At 39.2% G+C, this 15,194-nt stretch overlaps 1 long non-coding RNA gene across 2 annotated transcripts in view; it reads right to left on the bottom strand.

Moving 5' to 3' along the window:
- The window catches only part of LOC134482752 (uncharacterized), a 49,156-nt gene extending 34,348 nt beyond the window's left edge, over positions 1-14,808 (bottom strand). The window contains exons 1-2 of one of the 2 annotated variants that reach the window (XR_015641895.1): positions 14,610-14,808; positions 8,382-8,500 (exon numbers count right to left, since the gene is read on the bottom strand). This is a non-coding gene — a long non-coding RNA (uncharacterized LOC134482752). The remainder of the gene's footprint in view (positions 1-8,381; positions 8,501-14,609) is intronic. The other variant, XR_015641894.1, reaches the window with a different exon arrangement.
- Positions 14,809-15,194: the final 386 nt, after the last annotated feature.

The following is a 15,194-nucleotide window of genomic DNA, read 5'->3' as shown; positions in this document are numbered from 1 at the left end:
TAACAATAAAAGCAAAAGAAGAGGTTAGAACTTTGAGCGAAAGTTCGGGAGATTCAGGAAGAGTTGGCAAGGGGAGACAAAGGAATGGAAATAGTCTAAATACAGCACTAAGGTATGAAATTCTAAAATTTTGTTAAAATTAAATTTAAAGAAAGAATAGCAACAACAACAAAAACAAAATCATCACAGAGACAATGCCAGTGACCCCAGATATTCCTGAGAAATATTGGAAAGCTGAGAGATCCATTTGTGGGTGGTGGAGGAATGAGAGTCTGTTTTCAAATGTGGCAACCAGTAAGACAATTGACTTCCCTCTGGGATCAGTATTCCAGGAGTAGTTCATATTTTATAAATGTGTGAGTGTGAGTGTGTGTATGTGTGAGTGGGTGGGTGAGTGTTTATGAGTGTATGAGTGTAAAGTGTGTGTGTGAGTTTGAGCGTGTGAATGTGTATGTGTGAGTGTGTATGAGTGTGTATCTGTGTGGGTGAGTGTGTGTGTGTGTAAGTATATGTGTGTGACAGTGTGTGATTATATGTGAGTATGTGTGTGGATGTGAGTATGTGTTTGTGAGGGTGTGTGATTGATTGCTTTGTGTGTGTGTGTGTGTGTGTGTGTGAGAGAGAGAGAGAGAGAGAGAATGTGAGTTTGTGAGCACAAGTTTATTTGTGTGAAAGTACCTATGTGTGTATGTGTGTGTATGTGTGTGTGTGTATGTGTGTGTATGTGTGTTTGAGTATATAGGAGTGCATGAGTGTGGGAAGTGTTGTAGGATAATTGATCACATTGTGAACCCCAAGTCTGTGAACTGGACAAATCTTGTTGTAATGTGGCTCAGACTTAGCATACACATTTAACTCAAGAACTTTCTGTAAACAAGAGCTAAGTAAAGTCAAGGATCAGTCTAGAGGCAGAGCAAGCAACCAGTTGACTGGAAGTGAAACATATGGAATTAGAAAGGATGTGGTTTTGCTGGGTAGTTGCAGAGAGAGAACAAGCTAGACACAGGTGAAAACAGAATGAGCTAGAGAATGAGAAGGAGCCAGGAGATTAGAATGGATTGCTACAGATAGATTGAGGCCAAACAGGGCTATTCAATGAAAACTGGAAAGAAGCCAGTCCGAATCAGTCAACTTGGAGAAAAGTTTGAGCCAAAACAGCTGAGTTGAACCAGCTAGCCAGAGCTTAGAAGAAACAAGAAAGGAAGAGCTTGTTCAGCAGCAAGTCTCAAAGGCTGAAAGCATTCTAAGCCAAGATTAGATTGTGCAGAGTCTAGAACCTTCTTGGTTTAGACCGAGGTCAGCAGATAGTCTCAGAGACAACCATCGCTAGAGGACAATATAGATATTCAAGAAATAGTCTTAGGTTTGAAGCTCAGACCTGTGCCCATGAGATCTTTGCAAGCCTAGACAGAACTGTGAGATATTCAAAGTCTTAGGAGCACTCAGCGTTTGATTCTCTATTTACGCTTCTCATCATGCTTGCTTTCTCATAATTCATCTTGTCTCGACCTCAGCAGGGTCTTTCATATTGTCTTATTTGCTATCTTCACTGTAACAAGTTACCACTGACCTTTGACTTTGAGCAGCACAACTGTATTATCTGGGAATTCTGTAAATTACAAACTGACACACTTCCCATAAGGCCAGATGTATGTTGGACTTTGGAATTCCAAAGGCTTTAAGGAAACTCCATTTTCTTTCAGCTTCTAGAGGCTATTCATATTTCCTTCCCTCTTCCTACACCTTCAAATTTGGGCATGGAGGATAAAATTCTCCTTCAAACTCCCTCTAATATTTCTTTCTCCATCCAATTTCTGGCTGTCATTTGTTTGTTTTTAGTTTTTTTTAACTTTTGAAGAAAGATTTATTTTTCTCAATAATTTATTTTTATTCACTTTATATCCCAATCACAGCCTCCCCTTTCTTTCCTCATCTCCCAGTCCTACCCTTACAAATCCTTCCTTCAATTGCCTCTCTTCTCCTCAGAGAAGGGGACGCCCCTTGGTACCACCCAACTCTGGAACATGTAGTCCCAGAAAGACTAAGTGCATCCTCTCTCACGGAGGTCCAACCTGGAAGTCCAGTTAGCTGAAAGAAATCCATTGGCAGAAAACAGAGACAAAGACAGTCCCCTAGCCCCACTTGTTAGGGGGTCCCACATGAAGACCCCTAACTGTATCATTTGTGACAAATGTTTAGGGGGCTGAAGTCTAGTCTCTGTGAGCCCCCATGGGCCCATATTAGTTGTCTCTGTAGGTCTTCTTGTAGTGTCTTTGACCCCTATCGCCCAGTCTTCCACAAGACTCTTGAGCTCTGTCTAATGTTTAGATGTGGGTCCTCATCTATTTCTATTTGCTGCTGGATGAAGCCACCTTGGAGACTGTCATGTTGGTTTCTATCTGGTCAGTTTTTGAGAACATTCCATGAGGAACTGAGGAGAAAGTACATTCTTTTGTATTTGTGTGAGTGGTTCTATAGATATTTCCTAGGTTCATTTGATTCATAACTTCAATTTGTTTTATTATTTCTCTGTTTAGCTTCTGTCTAGATAACCTGTCCTTTGGTGTTGAAGTCTTCCACTATTAATGTATGGGGTTCAATGTGTAGTTTAAGCTTTAGCAATCTTTTACTGTTTGTGGCATCTATGTTCAGAATTGAGACATCATCTTGGTGGATTTTTTTCCTTTGATGAGTATGAAGTTTCCTTCTCTGTCTCTTTTGATTAATTTTGTTTGAAAGTCTATTTCATTAGATATTAGAATGGAAACTCTCACTTGCTTCTTGAGTATGTTTGTTTCAAAAACATTTTTCCAGCCCCTTTTCCGAGGTAATATCTAGCTTTGTTGCTGTGGTGTGTTTTTTTGCATACAGCACTATGGTGGATTCAGTTTACTCATGCACTCCGTTAGCCTGTGTCTTTTAATTGGGGAATTGAGTATGTTTATGTTGAGAGATATTAGTGACCAATAATTGTTAGTTCCTATTATTTTGATGTTGGTGGTGGCAGTATTTATGTGTGTGTGTGTGTGTGTGTGTGTGTGTGTGTGTGTGTATGTGTGTGTGTGTGTTTATGTGTGCTTTCTGTATTTTGTTTTCACTGGTGTGGAATAATTTATTTCTTGTGTTTTCTTGCATGTAGTTAATCTCCTTGGTTTGGAGATTTCCTTCAAATATTTTCTGTAGGTCTGAATTTGTGACTAAATATTGTTTAAATTGTTTTTTTTGAAATATTTTGTTTTTTTTTATCTATGATGATTGAGATTTTTGCTGGGTATTGTAGTCTAGGTTGGCACTTGTAGTTTCTTAGAGGCTATAAGATATCTGTTCAGGTCCTTCTAGCTTTTATAGTCTCTGTTGAAAAGTCAGGTATAACTCTGATAAGTCTCCCTTTGTATGTTACTTGGCCTCTTTCCCTTGTAGCTTTTTTTTTTTTTTTTGGTTTTTTTGTTTGTTTGTTTGTTTTTGTTTTTTTGGTTCTTTTTTTTTTTCGGAGCTGGGGACCAAACCCAGGGCCTTGTGCTTCCTGGGCAAGCGCTCTACCACTGAGCTAAATCCCCAACCCCTTGTAGCTTTTAATATACTTTCTTTATCCTGTGGATTTTGTGTTTTTATTCTTATGTGGCGGGAGAATTTTATTTTCTGATCCAATCTAATTGGTGTTCTATAAGCTTCTTATATGTTTATAGGCATCTCTTTCTTTAGGTTGGGAACGTTTTTTTTCTCTGATCTTGTTGTGAATATTTTCTGGGCCTTGGAGCTGGGACTCTTCACTTTCTATTCCTATTATTCTTAGGTTAGGTCTTTTCATAGTATCTAAGATTCCTGGATGTTTTATGGCAGGAATTTTTTAGATTTCCCATTTTCTTTGACTGATGTATAATTTCTTGTATCCTATCTTCTAAGAGTTGTTCATCCATCTCCTGCATTCTGGTACTGATGCTTTCATCCGCTGTCCCTCTTCTCTTTTCTAGGTTTTGCATTTCCAGGATTCCCTCAGATTGTCTTCTTTAGTGCTTCTCTTTCCATTTTCAGGTCTTGGACAATTTTATTTTTTTCCTTCACCTGTTTAATTGTACTTTCCTCTATTTCTTCAAGGAATTTATTTGTTTCCTCTTTAAAGACCTCTACCTGTTTGATTGTACTTTCCTGTATTTTGGGGAGGGATTTATCGATTTCCTATTTAAAGGCATCTATCATCTTCATAAGTTTGGATTGAAGGCCATTTAGTTTTTCTTCAGTTGTGTTAGAATATCCAGAGCTCCCTGTAGTGAGATAGCTTTGCTCTGAAGGTGTCATGTTGCCTGCGCTCTTGTTTGTGTTCTTACATGGAACTTTAACCATCTGGTTTTCCCTAGATGATCCTAGTGAAGCAGGTACAGGGAAGGCAGGCCTAATCTGGATGTTTCCCATGAGGCAAGCCTCCTGTGGGCAGTGTTGAATTGGTTGTTTTTAGTGTATAAGACCAGGATGTGCCTTTTTTTGTAGGCCCAATGGAGGCCAGAAGAGCAGACAATGGATCCCTCGGGCGGTTAGCAGCTTGCTCACCCTCTTCTGGCTTGTTTTGTTTGTTGTGTTTGTTTGTTTTAAGGACATTTTTTGTTTACAGTGGGCCTAAGCAGGTAACTCAGTAACATCTTCATATTTAGGACTACCTAATTCAAACCTTTCATTATATTTGCAAACTTAGCTTCTCTTTGCAATTTCCCCAGATCCTGAACCTTAATCAGTCTTCAACGACTTATGCTTATTCACTATATTAACTCCCACAGATGCCATGTGATGTTATCCTGCCTACTTCTCCTTTATAAGCACAAGTGAACCTATTTTTCTATATAGGACACATTCCAAAACCCTTAGTGAGTGGCTGAAACTTCAGCAGTACCACATCCTATAGAGACTATGAATCTCTTACAAAAAAAATACCCACGATACAGTTTAACTTATAAATTAGATGCTTAAAAGATTAGCAATTAATAACACAGAGCAATATAATATACTGCAATAAAATACATATGTGAGCATAACCTCTCTCTTGAGATATCTTACTGTGACATTGTTTATTCTTTTGATGATATCAACTGATACTCAAAACTCTTCATAGCTTCTTTTTGAAAATATAAATTGGCAGCATCATCTTCTAATGTTCTGGAGCAGTGGTCTTCAACCTTTCTACTGCTCTGACACTTTAATACAGTTCCTCATGTGGTAATGCCTAATCATAAAATTATTTTTGTTGCTACTTCATAACTGTAATTTTGCTATTGCTATGAGCTGTAATGTAAATATCTGTGTTTTCCAAATGGTGTTAAGTGATCCCTGTGTAAGGATTATTTAACCCCCAAAGGATCCATGACCCACAAGTGGAGAACCACTGCTCTACTGTGTTTTCTTTTAAAGCAAAATAAGGACTATTTGGATACATGTTATCAACATAGTTGACATAGTAATCAAGGTGGTCTCCAGGTAAATAATGTATATATTCTATGCAGTTTGACCACACTAGATAAAAGATTATTCATAGCCCAAAACGCAGTGGAACATGATGGGTGTGAGAATTCATCAGTGTTACCTGGGAGTATAGTCTTAAATTTTATGAATTGTCCTATTTATGGAAGATTTTTGTTCAATGATATCAAATCTTCATTGAATAGTGGTAAAGCTTCACATTAATGGAGAGTATTGTATTATTCTTTAAATGCTTTCTTTAAGGAGCATTATGGAAGGAAAGTACATGTAAATTGTTGATTAGGGACTGGAGAGATGGCACATGAATTAACATGTGCACCTCCTACAAAGGACCTAAACTTAGTCACTAACATCATCTCAAGCAGCAAATAACTCCATATATAACTCCAGCTTTTGGTGATCATGTACCCTGTTCTGGCCCCCATGAGCACCTACATTTGTGTACACACGTATACTAAAAACAAAAATAAAGTAAAAAAAATGTGGTTTAAATATTGCTTTAAATGGCATCTATGGACCCTAGCCCTTTTTGAAGGTCAATGAACCATTAAAGAAAAGAAACAAGGCTCGAGTTGGAAAATCAACACATCCAGAAAGGGAAAATTGAGCTTGACACTGTCTAAGTGAAGATGTTTTCTACTTTTCTTGGTGTAGGGAATGTCATAATCTCAAGCAGTGGCTTTAGAGACACCCATCCTACTGACCCTTTAATCTTAGACTTTCTTGGAATGATGAGAAATGAATCTGTTTTTTATTAAACTAATGCGCATGTTGTATGTTGCTCTAGTACCATAAACTCATGCAGGATCACAATATGGAGCTAGCCCTACCAAAAAGACTGACTTAAGGCCCATGAAAACTGTGGAATTCTGAACTCCTGAACTATGAAAACATGTATGAGTACTGATTTAAGTTAATGAGTTTCTGCTAATGTGTTGCAGTAGCAAAAAAGCATGAAACTCATGCATCCCATAATCACTCCTAAAATGCTTCCCTAGATGCCTCTTAGTCATAAAACCCATTGATGTTTTTCTTACCACTTTCCTTTTCAGTCTATGAAGTACCAGATGTAGACAGAGGTGTGAAGATTTTTTTTTCAGAAGGAGCAATACAGATCTGGTTCTGAATCTAATTAATGCATTAATTTTACTATGCAAGAGTTACTTCTTAGAATCTCTTAGAGATGATTTTCAAAGTTGAGAAAAAATTTAGGGAAAGGCAAGTATTCCATTTCTCCTAAATGAATAAGAGTTTAAGAATCATCATGAGAGAACCCTTGAGAACTGGTCAGTCTTTCTTCTAGCCTTCAACACTCTGTTTGAACACTGCCTAGGACTATCTGCTGCCATGTGCTCAGTGTTTGAACCTTGCTCATACTCATGAGTACTATTCAAATTAATACTTTTTATTCACAAAACTTCATAGTTATTCATGACAATGAAGTGTGTGAGACTGATGATTCTTGAGGATAATTTATGACTTGGGGAACTGCTGGAAACCTGATGAATTATTGGTTGGTCTGGAACACTCTCTTCATCACAGTTATATATATCAAGAATTTGGAAGCAATAGTTCAAATATCTGGTCTATCAATTTAATCCTTGTGGAGTTGGGAAAAATTATTATTTTTAACTTAGATTATCTATAAAGGGAGACAAGAATATCACATAGATTTGGTGTGATAATTTAATAAAACCATACTTTGAAGATGCCTCTAAATGTTGAAATTGAGGAAACAAAGGGTTTAAGAAACCCTCAGGATATTTTTTGATGGCCTTGGATTTGGTAAGAGTTTTAGATGCAAAAGTTATGGGCAACTAAAGATAAAACAGATAGACCATGTTCCAGTAAAATTAAGTTTTTCAAACATTAAAAAAGTGAAACAAAACTACTGAATGGGAGAAAATACTTGGAAATTATAAGGGCAATATCTGATCATACACCCAGAATATACAAGTTCTGAGTTCTCAATAGCACAAAGAATCTAATTAAACGATTAGTAGAGTGGGCTGGGGCTTAAGCTCAGCTACAAGCATTCACCTAGGTAGGTTCAATTCCCAGCACTTCAAAAAAGCAAGTGAAAAAAAGCAGAAGGAATTCCATTTTCATGTTTACACATGAAAAACTTGCAAGTCATTGCTTTGCTCTAAAGATGGTTTAAAAAATCAAAGCTCAGTAACTGAAAAAAAAAAGCAAAAACAAAAACAAATAAACAAAAATACCATCCTTTCTTACACCCACAAAGAAAATGATGTCACCAACACACTCCTGTCCCAGAAACAGGAGTCAACAGAGACTTACCAAAATAGGCTCTCTTAAGCAGGAACCCCTCCTGAAACCAGCCAATTATCACTGATCAATCCCATGAGTCTAAGAGTAAAGAAATCTGATTCAAAGACTCCTGGAACCAAGTTATGGTGGATCTTAACACACACGCGCACACGCACACACACCCACACACACACACACACACACACACACACACACACCCCAGGAGTATGAGGAGGTTCTCATAGAAAATATGTCTTCCCACAGGGACTGGCAAGAGGAGGGAAATCTGCCATTTTGAAAAAACCAGAATGCAGTGTTCTCAGAGGAAACGAGTCAACCTGAGTGGAACCCACTGGGCTTTTACTTCGAATTGGTGCCTTTGTGACTCTGAGTGGGGTAAATGCCAATCTCAGCTATTCAGGTTTTCCACTTGGGAAAGTACCTCAGATAACCTACTCATCCAGCTATGAGTGAGAAAAGAGATGTGGAAAACAGCTGTGAAGTTTACCGATGAGACCCTGAGACCCAATCAAAGGACCATCAAATCCTCCTCCTCAACCTCATCATTACATTACTTGACAGCTGTTTTCAGTCATTTCTTTTACAGTAATACTGATAACTATCTAAGTTATTGCAAACCTTACCTTTTAGTGTTGTAGAGATCAACACATCTGTTAGAAAGAGAGTCAGTGGGGTTGGGGATTTAGCTCAGTGATAGAGCGCTTGCCTAGCAAGCACAAGGTCCTGAGTTTGGTCCCCAGCTCTGAAAAAAAAAAGAAAAAAAGAAAAAAAAGAAAAGAAATGAAGAGTCAGCTGGCAAAAATTATCAAGGTGAATTCAAACACCTGTCAATGTCAGTCAGTAGGACAAAATCAACTTCTAAAAAGCTATTTACCTGAGGTCCACATCAATTTAAAAAAAAAGAGTTATTTATCTAGGAAGACAAGACACATTGTTTTATTCCTATGTGGAATAGTCACCAAGATGGGCACATCATGTTCCTAAAGCACACATGAATACATTTTAAAACTAAGAGGCAAACAAGGTTTGGTCTCTGGCTCTGAATAAATTAACCCACAAACAAGTGAGAAAAACCCAGGAAAGCCCCTAAATAGTTGGACATTAAGGGATATATTTCTAAATACACAAATCTAAAAGGAAAACTCAGGAAAAAGTACTTTTCAGAAAGTAAAAATTTTAGGCGAAATTGAGTAAGAAAAAGAATCTAAGGTAAACTTTTGTATTATTAAATACACAGATGCAAAAATTATCTGAAATGAAGGGATGGGGAGATGGTTCAATAAGGTGCTGCACGAACATGAAGAGTTGAGCCCAAATCCCCTCATATAAAGCCTGGTGTGGTAGCAAACATCTGTAAACCCAACTTGCGGGTAGCCAGTCTTGCCATATCTATGAGCTTTAGGTCCATCAAGGGACACTGTCTCAAAGGAAAAACAGGTGGAGGGGCACCGAGGAAGACACCAAACGTTAACCTCTGACCTTCACACAAAAGTGCAAAAACATGCATATATGTGTACATTCTCACACTTCAGCACACACTCAAACACACACCAAATACACACAAAATAGATCAGTTACATGAGCTGCTATTTTAGGAAGCTAGAAAAGCAGTAATCATAACAGAACAGAAGGGGTTGGGGATTTAGCTCAGTGGTAGAGCACTTGCCTAGCAAACGCAAAGCCCTGGGTTCTGTCCCCAGCTCCGAAAAAAAAGAAAAAGAAAAAAAAAGTGAACAGAAGAAAAAAATAACGAATATTGGAGGAGATATCAACAAAACTGAAAATAGAAAATGAGTAGGAAAAATTCCAATAATATCCAAAGCTGATTGAGGAGGGGTATATAAGCCTCTATCTAGACTTAAAAAAGGTATAGAGAATAAATTAGTAATGTTAAAAAGAAAAAAGAGGAAGTGACTTAGATCCCACAAATATTAGCATAGCAAAGAAATTTGGTGAAAACTTTCACACTTTCAAGCTTGAAGGCATAAATGAAATACAGCAATGCCTTGAAAAATACAATCTGCTAAAAATCCACACTAAAAGAATCAGACAGCCTGGGTAGATTTGTGTGCAGTAGAGAAATTGGGTCAAGAGTTAATAACCCACCAAAATCAAGAGCAGTAAACCCAGACAGGTCCACAGATAATTTTTACCAACATTAAAGAAATATACCATGAAAATCCTGTATAATAATCTTTCAGAAGAGAGAATACTTCTCAACATATTTTATGAGGTCTGTGTTACCAGAACATCGAGATAAAAGACAAAACACATGACTTCCTCACACACCTGAAACTAGCCACGTCCATTGTGAGAGCTGTGCAGGCACACCATGACACAAGATCAGGCCATGTGACAAGGACCTATGAACTGAGATTACGCAGTCTGGACTGAGGAGGCAGAGTTGAAGGAGGATATAAGGGAGTGTGCTCGGGGGCTGGGAGAGAGAGAAGGGAAGGAGGAAGGGAAGAAAAGAGAGATTGCTGCTTGCAATAAGTTCCCAGGTTTTGGGAGGAGGGTTTAGTTCTCAGATTGAGACGATAAGGTTCCTGGTTTTGGGACAAGTTGTACCAAGCACCATGGGAAATTCTACATCAGGGCAGACAGTTCACCAAGCTCTCAAAGACTTACTGAAAGTAAAAGAAATCTCCCCTTTTTTTTCTTTTATAGAAGACCATTAAGATTTCCAGGGAGAAACTAGGCAGAGGAGCAAATGACCAAAAGAGGTGTAGCCATCTCTGTCTTAGGATCGACCTCTCAAATCCCAGCCTTACTCATCGTAAGATTACCTTGTCATCCTCAAGGCCCCGTGTCTTAGGTTGGTCAGGGGCTAGAGGAAGTTGCCCGTCATTGAGATGGCTACCTTGGGGCATTTTACCATTCCTCCCAAAAGCCCAGGGACGAAAGGGTAGGGGCCAGATGGCTTTACTTTAGGAGATTGTGGAAGTTGAGCCTTTCTCGATATGTGGTGGTCACCTCGTCTTGTTCACCTGTGAGTCTGGAAGCTTCAGCTGTTAGGAACCAGAGGCTGGTTAGCTTTGAAGCTGTGGAGGGCTCTTAGTGAGACCTTCCAATTGTACTAAAGATGAGGGGGAATCCTCCATCTTTCTCCAAGGGCACAGGAATGATTCTAGGGACCTGAAGCACAAGAGCTGAATCTTCATGCTCCTAGGATCAGCATGTCTCACCAGCCACTCGGGCAGCTGGCACACTCCTGCAGCATCCTGTGGGAAAAACACAAACATGCCCTCTTCCCCATAAAAATACCTGAACAGGATCATGCCAATATGTGGATCTTTCTATTTCACCTAGGCAGAAGTATGCCTAGTTGTAGGGTGCCATAAACACTCAGAGTGTTCCTTGGCATCCAAATTATAAAATTGAAAAAAAAGAGTATTATTAAATAATTGTATAGCACACAGGAATATAACTCCCCCTTTTTACTTATTAAGATATTATTAAGGTATTATTTAGTAAGAAAAGTCCTCAAGAATTAACACTATTATGTGATACAGGAAGAAATTGAGGACACTGAGCACTTGTATTTATAATTTGACTTGTACACCAAATTATTGTCTCCAGCATTATTGTTTTAATGATATAAAAAATGAGATTGTTTGACTAATTGTTCTTATGTAAGGCCTATAATCTGCCTGGTAATAAATTTATTGTGGCATTGCCCTTGCTAGACGGTCCAGGCAATCCAGTTTGAGTTCTTAAATGGCCTATAAAAGAACAGTACTTAGGAACAGTACTTAGTGCTCTTAACTACTAAGCCATCTCTCCAGCCCCTCACAAGCTTTATTTACCTAAACATAAACATTAATTAGAAATGTCAAATCATGTAAATATGGTCCAGATTCAGCCTTAGAAATCCGTGAGCCGGCAGGGCGAGGCTGGGAGTGGAGAGTAAGCAAATGGAGTCTTCCTCTTTTCATGAGGGTGTGTTATCAACTCCATTACCATTTAAAAATACTTTCAAGACTCTAGCCTATAATTCTGTATTAACACAACTGAAACTTTATCTCCAATGAGGATAACAAACAAAGGCTTAAGTCCTCTGGTAAGGTGAGGTACTTAGCCAATTAACATATCCTTAGAAGCTTAAAATTCTTTTCTGGAGCAACAGCTACTCCCCAAATATTAAAGCTCATTTTGAGAGCAAAGGTTTGTAGTAATAATTTCCACATACACTGAAAGATTCAAAGTTCTAACTTCTTACATTGAAGAAGCAACAAAATTACATAATACAAGGCTATTAGCCATTCTTTTGTAAAATTTTTAATGATATCTCTTCATGGGCTCTGTAAAATTATAAGCAAGCTCACGAAATGAAAACTCACAATCGCCAGGACGTAAACAAACTGCATAAAAACAATCCTCTAAATCTATCTTGAAATGGCAGTTGGAGTACGCAAACAGGCTGTAATGCTCTCAAAAGTTCTAAAACCTCATAAAGCCTTCGTAAATCCTGTAACAGTCTCTACCTGTTTGATTTTTTCTTAATTACAAATAAGTTTAAGTTAGTTAATGTAACACTGGCAATCCTTAATCATAATCCTTAAATTCTCCTTGTAACACCAGACCACAACCACAGCTTTGGAAAGTCACCTGAGTTCTGAGTATGTGACTAGGCAGCTGTCTTTGGGGCAGTAGAATTAGTATCAAAATACAGATAACTTCAGGGCAAACCACAACTTTGGAAAGCAAAACTCAACCTCCAACAAACAATCTAGTCTCCAAAATCCAAAATAGACACCGAGTCTATCCTTCATGCTACAAGGTTTGACTGCCAATTCCTAGATATGAACACATGATGGTGCAGTCTCCAATACCTCAACAAAGAGACATTGCCTTAAAATCTTTTAGAAGCCAGGTTTCTATGATAAGAGTTCCATAAAAATATTATCCCAATTTAGACCTGTTTCCCTAGATTGGCTCATGCCACATGTTGTCTAGAATGACTCTATCCAAATTACCAGTTTTATGCCAACTTTCTGTTACCAATGTTACATTTTTTTAAACCATCTCCAATAACTTAAAAGCCAATAATCCATGACCAAGGCATGTGGAGCATATTTATACATTTAAAACCAATCAGAAACAAAATTGAAGTGGCTACACATATTTTTAATATTTAGACCAAACACCATTTTTACTTTTCTAGCTGTGATTTTAAGAGAAGCATCTTGTCACCTGCTAAGTCTAATAATAAGTCAGGGATTTTTCTAAGAGAAACAGCCATCAGCTCCCGTACCATAGAAACTGAGGAGCTGCTGGTGCCTTTAAGAACAGCTCATGGAGACGCTCAGTCCCTGGGCTTCTCCAGCTGACCTAGGCTCCTAGCTACAGGTACAGGGCTCCAAGGGCCTATTGAAACTGCTTTTTATTCATTTGTTCCTTTTTTGAAATGAGTTAAAACCAAATCAAGGCATGAATGACCAGCAGATAAAGTTTTTACCATTTTCTCTTTTGAACATGAAACATAAAACATTTAAGCAATGAGAAACAAAAACCACAGACCTAAACTGACAGACATGGACAGCTTGGTGCACCAAGGACAGACAATAGACATAGAGGGGAAAAACTAGATGGTGTCCCACCGAAGGGACCCAGATATCCTACCTATGGAACCCAGAACCAGAAATAAGCATTTCTCCAATAGGAGCCAGCAGAGAGGTAGGATTTCCCCTTTCCCACCACTTCCATGGTGACCATCCACTTGAGTGGAGTTGATATGGATGATGGATTGTCTCAATTCCTGGACTAGTCCATCAAAGTGTTGAAACCAAATTCCTGTAAGATACTGAGATATATTACGGGATATCTGAGCAGCACGACTGACATTCACAAATGGTATGGAGGTGACACACAGTCCTGAATATTTCCACTCACAACCCAATTGCATTAACTCCATCATAATATCTGCTTGTTCCTGGAGCAAATCGACCCTTTGATACAGCAGCAAAATTCCCGCTTTCAACTGACTATTAATATTACTCTGAACATCTAAAGCTTCTGCAACACCTGCGGATAAATTACTTACAGCTGCCGCACTCTGTACTACGGAGGTAAGGGATATGGCCGCAGCAACGGCTGCTGTGGCAGAAACTGCTATAAGGGTAACAATGGCTGCAGTAATGCAAAACCTCTCCAGATTTCCGGGTGTAAGCTACGTCCCTCTGCCCTGCCCGGAGCATACGGAGGCGGATGAGGCATCCCTCGAGCCGATGGTTCTACCTTTAGTTTCACTTTCTCTAAGCTGTCGGCGATGCTTTCCAGATCATCTTCCGACATTTCCCCTCGCTAGAATTTCCTTCGGTCTCTGATTTTTGAGAACGTTCCTCCCTAACCTGATTTAGTGCCTCATTTCCCTTTTGGAGCTCCGCACCACACCTGTGCAATTTTTCACTAATTTCCGCACTGGCAGCACTCCTTTTGGTAAAACCCCCTGCTCCTTGGCAAACCTCAAATCTTTCCCTAATTTCTCCCAACTGGGCATTGTAAAATGTCCTGTCACCGGAAACCATGGAGCAACCTGCTCCACTGCTTTTTTAAACATTTTTTCAGGGTCTCCTTTTTCAGCCCAATTCCTTTTACTTTCAGTAAGTCTTTGAGAGCTTGGCAAACTGTGTGCCCTGATGTAGAATTTCCCATGGTGCTTGGTGCAATTTGTCCCAAAACCAGGAACATTATTGTCTCAATCCGAGAACTTAACCCCCATCCCAAAATCTGGGAACTTATTGGCTAGCCACCCTGAAACCTTATAATCTCAATCCGAGAGCTTTGTGACCTGTCCCAAACCAGGAACCTTATAGTCTCAATCCGAGAGCTTTTCTCATCCCACTTACCTGGAAACTTACTGGCTAGCTGCCCTGACCGTGATGAGTTCTGAACGAATGTCCCCATATGGACTACCACTTATCGCTTCTGTCTCCTACCCGCAGAAAAGAGCGACGACACAGCGTTCTTCTCAAAGCAGTTTATTCAGGAACCTTTCTTTCTGCACACAAGCAGCAATCTCTCTTTTCTTCCCTTCCTCCTTCTCTCTCCTAGCCCCTGAGCACACTCCCTTATATCCTCCCTCAACTCCGCCTCCTCAGTCCAGACTGCGTAATCTCAGTTCATAGGTCCTTGTCACATGGCCTGATCTTGCGTCATGGTGCACCTGCGCAGCTCTCACAATGGACGTGGCTAGTTTCAGGTGTGTGAGGAAGTCAGGTGCTAGTCATGAGACTTAGCTGCAGTCCCGGGCGCCATCTTGGGACTACCGCCACACCTGCTCCCCACATCCTTTGTGATTATATAGCTCAGAATGGCTCCCTACAAAAACATTATAATGAAAGAGAACTTTAGATCAATATTAACATATCATGTCCCAGCAACAGTGTGTAGCCCACCAAGACAATTCCCTGATTGGGTTAAAAATAAAGCCT

This window comes from Rattus norvegicus, chromosome 17, assembly GCF_021556685.1.
Source record: "Rattus norvegicus strain SHRSP/BbbUtx chromosome 17, alternate assembly SHRSP_T2T, whole genome shotgun sequence".
Taxonomy (NCBI): domain Eukaryota; kingdom Metazoa; phylum Chordata; class Mammalia; order Rodentia; family Muridae; genus Rattus; species Rattus norvegicus.
The sequence above is the reverse complement of the archived record's forward strand: the minus strand, read 5'-3'. Positions and strand labels throughout refer to the sequence as shown.